The 14,627-nt window shown below is 30.6% G+C and overlaps 1 protein-coding gene across 1 annotated transcript in view; it reads left to right on the top strand.

Annotated features, from left to right (window-relative positions):
• Positions 1–1,518: 1,518 nt before the first annotated feature.
• LOC117167489 overlaps positions 1,519–14,627 on the top strand; it is a 240,501-nt gene continuing 227,392 nt past the window's right edge. The window contains exon 1 of the mRNA XM_033352471.1: positions 1,519–1,610. The gene's annotated coding sequence lies outside the window, so the exon portion shown is untranslated. The remainder of the gene's footprint in view (positions 1,611–14,627) is intronic.

Genomic DNA, 14,627 nt, shown 5'->3' with positions numbered 1-14,627 from the left:
TGCTTGTTTAAATTTGAAATTTCAACACTTTTCGAAAAATTCTCCGTTTCAACTGAGAATTATAATATTTCTTTAAAATTTCATATTCCAATTCATAATTTTAATTTTTTTCAAATATCCCGTTTCAACTTAGAATTAGAATTCATTTTTTTACTCCTTGTTTCAGGTCGGGATATATTTAAATTTTCCAATTCGCTGTTTCAATCAAATTTTTAATTATTTTGGATGAAAAATTGCCTGTTCCTATTCAGAATTTTGTTCCTGTTCGAAAATGTCCATTACTAGTTCGGAATTTGTTAACCTTTAAAAATCTCCGCTTTCAAGTCAGAATTATTATTATTATTATTTGGATAAATTCCAGTTGCAACTATGAATTTTTATAAAATTGAAAGATCCCTGCGCAAATTAAAAGTTACAATTGATTTTTGTTCTGTTAATTCTGAGCAATTAAAGAAATGTTCCACATTAATTTTTAAATTTTTTTTAAGTCGTTATATATCTTTTTAAATATTCTCTTAAAATTAGCTCATTAAAAGTAAAAGTAATTTTTTATTTTCCTATAAATTTTTTTTTATTCTTCTGAATTAGGCGGTGGGCTATTTGCACCAAAATTTTTGTACGCATAGTCGGATCCTATTGGTACACGCTTTGTTTGAATTATTTGAAATCATTTTAAATATTAAAGTAATTTCAAATTTTTTCAAATCTTCAGAGTATGTTTTCAACTTACTCGATTTTTTTTCAAAGAATAATAGGTGTTTAATTGTTATTCACACATCAAAATTAAATAATTTCACTTTTGAAATTATATCTTGTTAAATAGAACAATTAAAATTGTAATTTTCAAAGTTTACTTTTTTGTCTAGTTTCGAATATTAAATTTATAATCACCAATATTAACTGAAAAGTCAGATATTTCTAAATACTAAGTAACTTTTCTTTTTCATAATTGAAAAATTTAAAATTGCATGGTTTGAAAATGGCTTCCACATCACCCTGTCCAATCAATGATTACTAATTTTTAAAATTTTAAGCTACAATTTGAATTACAAAAATCAATTATCAGCTTATATTCACAGTTGACCAACAAAAAAAGTTTTTATTAAAAAATTTCAATTTAAACGCTTCTAATTTTTATTTTTTTAAGTCTTTAGAACTGCATTTAAAAATACTCATATTGAAATGTACATTTAAAAATTAAAATTCTAAAATATAAAGTTTTTGAAGTAAAAGATTTTTGAATGACGTATTCAAAGCTGAATGATATCATAATTGAAAAAGATCAAAATTAAACTAATTATGTGAAAAACGGTTTAAATCAAAGTTGGAAGTATTTTTTTCTAAACATTTGTAAAATTCCTGATCAAAAAATTAATTTACGATCATTTCCTGGCTTATTAATCTGGCGTTTACCCTGAATTTCGAACTGTACTATAAACTTTGAAAATAATTATTATCAAAAAAACAAATTGCAAAATCAAAATGATAATTTGTATGTTACAGATTCGAGGATTGCAGTCCTGGGAAAATGTGAAAGGACAACAAGTGAAAAAAAATCGGGGTGGGTAGACTCAGCGAAATCACGAACGTGTGGCAGGACTTTAAGCGGGGTGAGTCAGCTTTAATAACTTTTTTTATTATTTATATTTCCGGTTATTTATCATGCTTATCCTGTTCGTTATTTGTAAGCTCCCTAAGTAGAACAAGCGTGCAGCGCCTTCTTGGCAAAGCTGTCTGCTACTATATACGTCTTGGAACGACTGATAGAACTAAAACAAACGAGCGAGGAATTCTTATAAATAAATTCTGGGACTTTCCACTGAGCTGGAAATTCCTACACTCGTTCCATGGTATCTCTCAAACGATGCGATGGCTCTCCCCTGAGAAAGAGGGAAGGACCAACCGAGATCATTGTCCAGGAGCAGTGTGCGGATTCTTCTAGAATTTTGATGAGCTTTTCGAGTTGCGTGATGTTGAAATAACTATTTTACGACATCTAGTCACGGAAGTACTTATAGTTGGTTTTTTGTTACGTCTATTAGGATGAACATAAAAAGCTGTTGGTTTTCTGAGCAGCGAAAAGAAAATAATGGTAGTTTATGAGATTGTAGAAAGCAGACTTTTAAAAAATGATTAGAGGTGGCTCATCGACTCTGGATTTGTTATTGCAAAAGCTTAACGTTTCTGTACTTAATGAGTAGTTCGTAAAAGCTGGACTACAGCTCATTTTATTTATGTAACTCTACAAAAGGATTAGTTAGTGCCCGTAGACCCAATACTGACTAATCAGCTTTGTGGTCTCAAGAAACACTCTGCTTAAGTTATAGTTATAGTCCTAGAATTTTCCAATTTGAAGAATTCACTCAGATTTGTTATTACTGTTTTTTTCCGACTTGAGCCAGATCGGGTACACAATTTTGTGGATTTTAAATTTGGCCCCCTCTAGACCCCAAATTAACAGTCAATCTTGACATTAGATGGCGCCCCAATAAATTCGGCGCCTAAAGTAGATTGATTCCAAATCTCCTAACTTACAATGTAAGCTATCAAACGTAAAAAATATTTCAATTAATAATTGAAAAAGTGACAAAATAAGTGAAGAAAAATTTCAGAAGCAAGCACAAGACGATTGAGTCGGCATCGTATACTTTAAAATATTCCTGAGTTACGTGTTGAACACTATTTTAAGTAAACTGATCAATTATAATTAAATGAAACCTAACCTCTAAATGAGGTTATTTATTTATAAGAAATAAATCAGAAACAATATTTATTGTTTTGAGTGTAAAAACTTTATAGATCAACAATGACGCCATTAAAATATTTATTTTTACGTATTTTCAGGTTACATGATATAATCAGTATATGAATACAACCTTCTTATTGTAGTATAGCCGCTTTTGTAAAAATAACTTAAAGAGCTAGAGTAACATTATAATCCACTTATTTTAAAAGAACTTATTACATTCAAGTTAAATATAGTAATAGAAAGCAAAACTATATTGCAAAATACTTAAATAGTTTATCATACACAAATGTTGGCTGTTATATTGCGTCTTTCGACTTTTTCCGTTTTCTCCAAAAAAGTTGTTTGAAAAATATTTTGTTTCTAATCATATATGCTACAGTGTTTCTTATATCGTGATTTGGGCCAAGTTCTGCCCGATTTGGTCTTGATCAGATCCATATTGGAATTTGCGGAAATGCCTTTCCAAAACAAGTTTCGCGGTGCCAGCTGTATTCCACGGTAGAATTAACTGAAATCAAAAGCGTAAAAATATTTAGTTAAAATACATGTTTTCCCTCTTGCCAAAGATGTGTATGAGTCTTTTTTTATCATTTGTATATTTTTAGTAGTCATTTTAAGCAGAAATAGCGATTGTTTACGACAAATTTCGCAATTTTGTAGCTTTAAATTTTTTTATAAAAAAAATTTTTTTAATCGTTGGGGGGAGCTATTTTATATGTACAAAGTGTATGAAAAATTTGAAAAGAATCGACACAGTAGTTTTTAAATGAAAGCTGGCACGGACTTTTAAAAAAGTAGTTTCAAGAATAACGTGATTACAGTTTTGAACGATGAAAAAGTGAAAAAAAATTAATTTTTGAAACTTGCACACAATCGTCAATCCCAGCACCATAAAGAATGTCTCCTTAGACAGCTTGATTGTCTTCAAGTTCTTTTATTTCAAGTCTAAGTTAAAATTTTGACACAACATTCTTCAAATATTTTACTACAATAAAATGCGGAAAAAAAATTTTCGGCAACTTTCTTGACCTTACTCCCTCCCCCCTTAACGTAAAAACAAAATAATGAAATAACGACTTCTGATATTATAGATGAATATGTTTCGGCATAAATTCTAAATCCAGATACAGAGTATAAACTTCATAATATTGATATTAAAAACATGAGCCATGATATCTGTAGGTTTCGTGTAGATGGTGAAGATACTGTAATGATGGCAGAGGTAAATGTAGTAAGCATTTTCCAAAAAAGTTTCAAGAGGATGGTATACATGGTAGATCGTTGCAAAATAAAAGTCATGCTATTATTAGGTTGCCAGTACATTTACCTAATCAGCAAAGTGTAACTATTGATGTTGATGAGAGTCAAGAAGCTATAAGAAACGTTTCGGAAAAATAACCGTTAACGGACAATTTATAAAACTTTCAAAGAGCACGTTTAGCATTAGGTCTCATCGAAAATAATGCAAAATAGTATAGAGCTATGACAGAGGAGGAAGTTTGAATGATGCCCCATCATTGAGACTTTTATGTATACGTATTTGTCTATACTGTTAAACTATCAATCCTGAGGATCTATAGGATCCTATTCTAAAAAGAATTTAAATATGCTATGTTACAGGATTTTCAGAGGAATGACCATATATAAAAAGCGTACGTAAGTTTATATATTCAGATAAATATCTATCTTTTCTACGAAAGATCCTATATTAGCAGCTTCTCGACGATTCCAAAAATAACTGAATTTAAAAACGATATTGAGAATTATTATGACGAGGTATCGCTTACTCAACATAAAGTATTCGGTCAGATTTAGTACAAAAAATGGAATGAAAAACAAAAATTTGTTGTAGACACAATTTTAAATGTTGCTTTGTCGCATGATAAGACCTTATACACTATGTTTTTATATTAATGGCCCTGTCATCTCAGGAAAGACATACGTTTATACAACTATATAACGTTTGTTAAAAGACAAGAAAAAAATACTCAGTGCCAGTCACAGGTATTTCAGGAATATTACTTCTGCAAGGTTAATACTGTGCTTTAAATTTTGTATATGCCAGTGTTCCTTTATTTTCTGATTTCGTTTTCCGTATAAAAAATAAATCTCAAGATGCTCAATACTTACTAGAAGTGAATATTTTTATTTGAAATGAAGCTCTAATGGCAAATCAGTAAACTTACCAATTACATTCAGTCAACTTTGAAAACATTTCTCTTTATTTTTATTAACAGAAAACATGCTTACTTTACCATAAGAAGTAGAGTTCGCAAGATATTTATTGTCTGTTGGAGATGTTACCTTATATTAAAATAACAATTTTTAATTAGCTCCAGAAAAAAGTGTATCTTCAAAACCACATAACGAATCATAGGTGGGTAGATAGTATTAAGAATTGTGATAATAGAGATATAAATTATGCAATGTTCCCAGAATGCTTGAAAACATTAAATCTACCGAACCTTCCTCCTCATCAATTACGATTAATAAACAGTTTGATTTTTATGCTAATTCATAATCTTTGTATTAACGAAGTCCTATGTAATGGAACATGGCATTCGCAATGACTATTGATAAAATTCAAGGACAAACTTTTCATAATATTGAAGTAGATGCTCGTGAAGATTTCTTTAATCATAAAAATTGTATGTGGAATTTTCTCGAGTTCGAACTTGGTAATCGCAAAGAATCTGCCTAGGAGAAGAGCGACCAAATAATATTAGAAAACTATGTTTATACAAATTCATTAAAATAATTTATCATTTCAAAATAATGAAATATACTATTTTCAAAGAATTAACATTTATTATAAATTGGTTTTTGCAAAATCATATATTCGTATATTATTGGACAAAACTATAGAAGAAATTTAAACCAACCACGAATGATAGTAAAGGTATACATCAAATTTGATAACATAAAATACTTTTAAAGAAAAGCAAACGCGCGCGCGGAAGTGCGCTTGCGCTTTTTTTCATACAAAATACTACTCTTCGTATTTGTGCGGAATTATCATGAATTTCTGAGATTCGCTGTTGTTATTTAATTCTCTTGTTTTTTTCTGGTAAGCCAAATTTTTTGTATTTAGGAAGCGGTAAATTTCGGTTTTAAAAAAAAAATTTCATATTGATCCTCTTCAAGCAAAAAAAGGCCTACATTTTTTCTTTTGGTGACTCTCGACAACTCCTAGTTCATCAGTTTTTACAAGTTCTTTAGCTTGCCTAATCGTATTTACATCAATAATCTTGCTTCCTCTTGTTTTCATCTTCGGACTTTGGATTGATTTCCTTTTAAGTATTGCTGTTGATCACTTTGATATTAGCGTCCACGAAATTTGTAATCCGCTAGCAGCTTCAGTAAGCCAAGTGCGAGTATATTGATCTGAACAGTTAATGAAAGAAGTGTAATTTTTGAAGCAGCAATATTTAAATCTTGAGATGACTTCTTCAGGATTCAGTCCATTAATTTTCTTCTCTAATACCGCTTAAATTTCCTTCTCATAATTCTTTCAAGGTTTCGCTGAAAAGGGATCTAGACAGAGTAATCCGCGCTACTGAAGTATCATTTATGTCCTTTAGCAAGAATACGTGTACCACCGAAGACTTGAAATCTCGTCTATATATTTAGAAAACATTTGAGTCATATCAGTTGAAATTTCATGATATGTGTAATGCTCTATATTTAAAAATAAAGTGATTAGCCCCATAAATATAAATAATTATAATTGAAATATCAATGATAATATATCGCCACAGTTGATTGTAAAGATCTTAACTCTTAGAGAAACAGCGATGATAGTGATTAGAAATTGACTTGATATAACGATGCCTTAGTTTCAATATAACGTCTTTTCCTCTGAGATATTTCTAAAACGCTATATCAGACAAGTAAGATTAAAATACGTCTTTCCCATTCTTTGCACATATTTTTTACAATATATATTACTTTTCTTATTTTTGGCCGTTATCCTGAATTTCATTGGTAAATATAATTATATAATATATCTATAATGTTTGTAAATTTATTTTGCACATAGGCTACCCGTCTTAACTGTGACGGTGCACATATGTTGAATAGAGTTCAGACAGTACTTATAGTCAACAATTAATTAGTATTACGTCCTATTCTGTTCTTTTGGCTAATATTTAGTGCAGAATTTTTAAAAAACGCCACTAATATTAGAATTTTTACAAAACCAAAATTCGCCTTATCTTTCCGCAAACGAAGAAAAAATCATTGATTTTGAAAATTTTTGCGAACATGTTTGATCTTAAGAAACAAATTTCTGTGTGATAAATACCATGAGGGGAACAGAAGATTAGGACGCTCGCCCGACCTTCATCCAAAATCAGAAAGCCACGAAAAACATTCCTAGAACTTTTACTAAACAATTCGAAAGTTTCTCCATTTAAAAGAATCATGCATTTTATTATTTAAAAAGTGACACATAAGTTTCCGTAAAAAAACTCCAATTCACGTATTTAACCCCATAATAAATTTTTGCAATCCACAAATATCGCGCAAAGCACTTTTAACGAAATAATTTTAGAATATTTTAGTAACATTTACCCGGTGCCCGCGTATAAATTCAACCCCTCTGTTTCACTTTGATACGAATTTTCCCAAAAATGATCTTTTTCCGAATTTTTCAACGTCAGCATAGTCTCCAATTTTTGGGATTGTTTATGATAGCAACTGCGCTTTTTGGACTTTAACCCACAAAATCTGGCATATGTCACAATACCTTATATAATATTTTTGACATCAGGATTTTTATCCAAAGAATTGAAGCTTATATTTTAGAAAGGCTGAAAATCAGAGACACCATTGACAAGGTTAATTTCTCCAAAAGATATTTTTTTGACATAATCATATATGCGTGGTAGGAAGATTTTTCATGTTTAAAGTTTAGGATTCGAACCAGAAAATCATACTTCGTATTTATGAGGAGCCCAAAAAACTTCCAAAATACCGCATGATTTAATTTGTGAAATAATCAAATTTATTAAGGGGGTTGATATTGTAATTTCAGGGTTGTTTTGAAAGTTTGTTTTTGCGTAGTTTAGGTGCTCAGAAAAAAACAAAATTTTGGTAAAAGCAAATGTTCATTATTTTGTGATTGTGAATAGTAGATATGCTACCGTAAGTTAAGTCACAAAAATCCGACCCGCCAATTACAACATTATTTACAATTCATTGTATACCAATATTTGTTGTATCCTTTAAGAAATGTAACCTTCTATTTCTTGTTACAGCATTAGGTTCACAGTCCAAGTGTTTTTCGGATGATGATCCTAATCCTGGTATTCCTCGTTGTGAACCTCCTCCCTCTTCTGTTGTCAAACATTTTCCTGAAAGGTCTGTTTCTTCTGCCAGACTTCATACGAGTACTTCCGCCGAGTCCCATCCTCCTTCCGTTTCTCCTCTTCGTGAAAAGTCTAGGTCTTCTCTCAAAAGAATCTTTCCTCGCGTATTTGGATATAAATTTGAGGAACTTGAATCCATTCGACTTGTACCTGAAATTAATCAGAGCCGAAAATTCACACTTCGTAGATACGTTTTTCCTCCTGATATCTCAATGGGATTGAGAACCACAAACAATGTTATTGTACCCTTACCAACCGATGAACAAATTGTATTATCAACGATTTCTGGTGACGTGTATGCAATACTGGAAAAATCTTCAAAGCGCCAATTTTATTTTCGTAGATTATATAAATTTAATAATTTGCGGTCCAAGCGGGCGAAAATAAACATGGAGAGTCACTTGATTAAGGAATTGACACCAGGGGAAATCGCGGAAGTGCCAATGACCACCCACAACTCAATCATTAAACATTTTAGAGCATATCGTGAGTAAAGCACAGTCTTCATATCGTTAATAAAATAATATCGCCGTTTGACTGGAAAAACAGGAAAATGAGCGGGAATTTTTTTAGATTGGCTGGAACGAGAAATAATTATTTATTTATTTATAAACGCAAATTTAAAAAATTATTTAAACAAAAATTTATTTCATTTTTCAATCTTATACCTTAAAAATGTTTGACTTTAAAGGTACGGTTTCAATTTAAAGAATTTTAAAATCCAGCTTGGAAGAATTGGGGTATAGTTTTCTTTTTCAATTGAGTTTTCCCTCACCGTCGTTTGAAATTTGATAGTCTTAAAAAAACAACTTTTTTTTTTAATTAACTGCAAATACAAACGATATTTTGAATTCTCTTATATCTTTTGAATTATCTGAATTTTTTGCATTCTTTGGAATCTTTTGAGTTTTCTGAATTACTTAAAATTTTTCTGAACTCTCTAAACTCTTCTAAATTTATTGAATTCTTAGCACAACACTACATTCTTTCAATTTTTCAATTATCTTGAAATCATTAAAATTCATTTTGAGTTAGTTTGAACTTTTTAAAATTTTTTTGATTTTATGTATTTTCTTAAAAGCTTTAATACACAAAAATGAAATGGGAGTAATGCATTCTTTCCTGAACATAAAGGGAAGTATCAAGCATTTGATATCAGGAAACGTAAAAACAGGTAGAAGTTTTTCATCAATATTTTTTCTTATCCAAGTTTTTTGTCAAAAACAGACTTTGTTTATTGTCTTTTCTGTTAAAAAATTACAATTAAAACACAATAAAAATAATAAAATCCAATAATTTAAGATAATTCAATTGTTTGAGAGGAATCTATCAGAACTCAAGGAATTCAAAAAATGTAAAGGAGTTTGAACTAATTCAAAGTCTATTCTAATACTTTCAGGATAATTTGAAACTTTAAAGAATTAAATGATATTACCGGAATTTAAAATATGTAGACAATCTTAGAGATTTCAGAAAAATTCAAAATAGTTCAGAGAATTTATTATATTTTTAAAAAATTCAGATAATTTGATAGAATTCTGAGAATTTTAAGAGAATTATGATGATTCCAAATAATAAATACAATACAAAATAATTTAAAGGATATAAAAAGAATTTAAAAGAGTAATTGAATTAAATATCTTGTAGAAAATAGAAAATAATTCCGAGAATTCAGGAGAATTCATATAATACAAAACACTTGTAGAAATTCAGAATAACTTATGGTTAAATGAAAAGTTATCAGGAGAATTTAGAGAACTTCTTGAAGAATTCAAAGGCTTGCAAGAGAATTCTAAAAGTTCGTTTCGATTTAAAAGAATGCATAAAACTTCATTTAAGGACCCTACAGAATCCTTCTGGGAACTGACTCTCGGCTAAAGATTCTGAAACTTTGCTCCCAAGTAGTTTTTAATGTGTAAATTAAAACTTGTTGAAATAGTCAAGAACTTGGGAAAATGTGCAGATTTTCTCATATATTGTTAAACTTTAGTAATATCACACCCTCTTTACTACGCAACAAACACCAACCATGACTCTTTCGGTTTAAGTTTTGTTGCCACACCTCACTTAAAATGACAAAAGTCGAGTAGGACTGGCGTTAGAAGTGTACTCTTCACCTTACGAGGCAGCCGAGGAGTCTTTATGAATATGAATAAGAAAAAAAACATCTTAAGGAGCATGAATTTGTATCTCATAGATTGTTTTGTGTCAGATCAAAAGTAGGAATAGAAGATTATTTGTCACAGCGTGAAACGTTTCATTTAAAAGTAAAAGAAGTGAAGCAAAACACATATTTTAAAACACTCTAAATGTTGATGTACAGACAGGATTTAAAATTCGTTTGGCGAGAGAAACTTATAGGCTGTTATAGAGTGCGACCCCTTAATTACATTTTTTACGATTTATAGTATAGAAATGAACGGTATCTTCCTTAGAAAAAATGTAATCTTCTATTTCTTGTTCTAGTATTACGTTCACAGTCCGAATCTTTGCCTGATGGTAACTCCAATCCTGGTGTTCCGCATCGTGAACCTTCTCCTTCTTTCGACAAAAATTTGCCAGACACAACTCTTTCTCTTGCCATACTTCATTATTCGGCCGGGTCTCCTTCTCCTGCCGACCCGCCTCTTCGTGAAAGGTCCAGGTCTCCTCCTCTTCAAAGAATCTTTCCTCGCGTACTTGGATATAAATTCGAAGACCTTGAATATATCCGACTTGTACCGCAAAAAAATCAGAACCGGAAGCTTATTCTGCAAAGATACACTTTTCCCGCCAATAAACCAAATCAAATGAGAACCAAAAATAATGCCCTGACTTCTATACCAACCGAACAACGAATTGTATTATCAACGCTCACTGGTGACGTCTGCGCCATATTGGAAAAAACCAAGATTGGTCAAAGTTTTTTTCGTGGAGTATTTATTAATACTCCTTTAGGAATAAAGAGGGCAAAAATAAGCATTTTGAGCGGCTTGGTTAATGAAATGACCAAAAAAGAAATGGCGGAATGTCCAATTAACAACGCCGCCTCAATCTTTAAGAAATATGAAGTATATCGTGTCTGAACGCGATTATGAACAACTGTAATACAAGCAAAACAAAAAAAACGTCGCATTAGTTATTATCTTATTATATTTTTATATTTTACCATCCACGCGGAGAATTTAGGAACGGGCTTCTAAAATTAAATGGCAAGTCACCAATAACTGTAATTTGATGATTATGAAATCACTTTTGTTAAAGCTCTTTTGGCTTTGAGGAACACATTCTCATCACGGATCTCGTCCTTCTAACTAGACTAAAGTTTGATTAAAACGCCAAATTTTCTATATTATGCTACATCTATATTGTGCAAAGTAAGGGAAAAATTTTCTTTCATGATTACTTAAATATATTTTTCTTTTTTAGGTTTAATTTTTATCCATAAATACCCTAAAAGTGTACCATTTTATTAAGTATATATAATTACAATTCATAATATGCTCATATTAAAGAAAACGTATTTTCAGATTTTTTCCAACTATATATCTTAAGCCTTAAGTCAGAAAAGAGAAATTGTAATTTTAAAAATTTATTTTCAAAAGGGAAATTGTAAATTATTCTTTAATAGTAAAGGCAACAATGCTGTTCTTGACTGATTGACCAAATATTTTAGAAATGAAACGAGGATTCCGTTTATAAGCCATTAAGCAAAATAAATAAAATCAGACGCATTTTTTTATTAATAAAGACTGAGAATTTTCTGCCACAACAAATTTAAAGTTCAATTTTTCCAAAGAAGTGATTTAATTCAATGATAAAAATTACTTCTAAATGTTTATAGAAATTATAAATAAAAGAAACAAATTTAAGCTTAATTCTTTTTTAATTTTAGGAAATAATTATGATTTTAACATTTTACTACTAGAATGTAATTTGTCAACTTTTTTACACATTCAAAAATAGGACAAAAATAAAATAAAGGTCAAAAACTTAAAATTTCTAGGTTGATGAAAATTTTCAGAATGCAGGTAGCGATGAAAAAATCCTCGTTCCGGTGAGCAGAAAATTACCGCTACATACAAATTTTAAACAAAATGTACATTTTCTAAAATTCTGATATATTATTTTCAAGCTTTTTAACGATTTTTACGGTTTTAGTATAAGTGATTTTTTGTTAAGGTTCCAGAGAAAATTAAAATGATTTTTTTTTTGGAAAAATTAATTTTAAAAAAATATTTAAAATCATTTTAAATGATTTCCTAAAGTTTCGGCGAAGAATGTAGAAAATTTTCAAGCGAAAATATCCAAATATTGTCCCTTGGATTTTGGGAGGGGGGCGCAAAGTTATCAAGTCGCACCGGGCGAAAAAAGGCTAGTTATAACTCCATATTTGAAACACCCACAAAATTTTGTAATTTAGACAAGTCGCATAGAACTTCTATAATTAGTGCTAATTTAATGGCTCTCCTTTGGGTAAACAACTTTTGTCTAATTGTTTTCTTGTAGCTTTTGTCGTTCGCCCAGACATGTTTTAATTTTACTTTTTAATATCTTGCATCCTTCTAGGGCTATTCCTTAGAAAAGCTGCACAAATAGAAACTGAACTTGAAAAAATTGTTTAAAAATCGCTATTATAGGATCACGCTTTAGTTAAAGTTAACTTTCGCTACTTGAAACCGTTAAATTTGGGTTTCTAATACAATACTTTCCTATAAAATAGTGTGAAAATTATTAAAAATTTCGGTATTTTGAAGCTTAAAAAATGTCAAAATAACGAGCGCTTTTAAATTGTATGTGATGACAAGAATTAAACGATGACTCTCAGACAAATTGTTCATTCCTTGCATGATGTAATGATGTATATAAATAAAAAATGTATAATTTAAAATACAATGAAAATTACTAAATAAGTAATTTGTTTGATTTTGAAGTGTTAGTAAAAATAGAGTCAAGGTGTTAAAAACAACAGTGCATTATGTTCGGAGTGCTCCTATAAATGTGTAAAAATGAATGAAATTGTTAGTCGAAAATTGATTATATTGTCCGTGATTTCATTAATTTTTATTTTGGATAAATTATTTATTCATAAATGATGCGTAATTTTTAAAAAATTTCCAAATTTGCATATACTTTAATATTAATAATTAACAAATAGACCGGGACTGTGTTAGGACACTAGATGTCGAGAATAATTAATTTGTCTTCAGAACTTTATTCTAACTAGCCAGAAGCTGCCCAGGTACATAACACAGCCACACAAAAAAAGTGTGCGGATCTGGTAACAAGACACACGTATTCCTATGGATTTTGGGGCGCTGAATTTAAATTCGGCATCAAAAATCACCCATCACGTCATGGTTGAGCCATGACCTCAAAAAATGACGAAAAATCATGCACTGAGGCAAATAAATTTCAAAATAATGCCAGTGATGCAAATTTTCACTTCAAAAACATGTCGACAACTGTGAAGGATCAACCCTTGCCCGATATCAACTTATTTAACATAACTTTACCCAACAGAACGTGATCCCACCTAACCTGAATTAACAGAAATTTATTGAACTACACGTAAAGCTCTGGAAGCATATTTTCCCAGTAGCAAATGTGTGCTACATCGAATGGGTCAACTCGAGCCTAACCTAGAAATAAATCTAAGCTAGCCTAACCTAACCTAACCTCAACAAACACAATTTAACTGATCCTGTTGTCCCGTTGTGTTTGCGGTACCGTTTGAATCAGCTTGGGCTTAACCTGCAAAGAGGTCAAACCTATCCTAACCTAAAAAAGCCGGACCTAACCTAACCTAACTTAACTTCACGAAACACAATTAAACTCATTGTGTTGTCCCGTTGTGTTTGCGGTACCGTTTCATTTAGCTTCGGCTTAACCTACATAGAGGTTTAACCTATCCTAACCTAACAAAACCTGACCTAACCTAACCTAGCCAAATGAAATTCAACCGTACGTGTAGCTATGTAAGCGTACGGTTCTCAGTCTTAAATGTGTGCTCACGGTGAGCTGGAAGCCACTTTTAGCTGGTCGGCCATGCCGAAAAAAACGGACTAGGTAGATTTGTTTGGAAGGCTTTCAAGAATCGAAAAAACCTTGCCTCAAAATCCTAGCTGATCGGTTTTACAAATTTTAAGGAAAAACTATAAATTTTAACCCCATTATTTGTTTTCATTTGTTGACTAGGAGAAATTCCTCAGATCTACATTCAGTTATTACTGAATTTAGAAAAACTTTTTTGGCAACAGAGATTTCTGAAACTTTGAAGGTACATGTAATAGTAAAGCATATTGATAAATGCTTAAGTTTTTTTGAATCAAAATGTGGTTTGGGATTATGGTCTGAACAAAGTGGAAAATCAATTCATCACGAGTTTTTGAAATTCTGGAATAAACATAAAGTTAGTCACTCTAATTATACCTTATATGCAGAGAAGCTAAGAATTGCTGTAGTTGAATTATCTTCAAAACATTTATGAAGTGCCTTTTACATTGAAGTTGTTATCCATATTTATTGAC

This window comes from Belonocnema kinseyi, chromosome 2, assembly GCF_010883055.1.
Source record: "Belonocnema kinseyi isolate 2016_QV_RU_SX_M_011 chromosome 2, B_treatae_v1, whole genome shotgun sequence".
Classification (NCBI taxonomy): domain Eukaryota; kingdom Metazoa; phylum Arthropoda; class Insecta; order Hymenoptera; family Cynipidae; genus Belonocnema; species Belonocnema kinseyi.
This window is presented reverse-complemented; position numbering and strand designations above follow the sequence as displayed.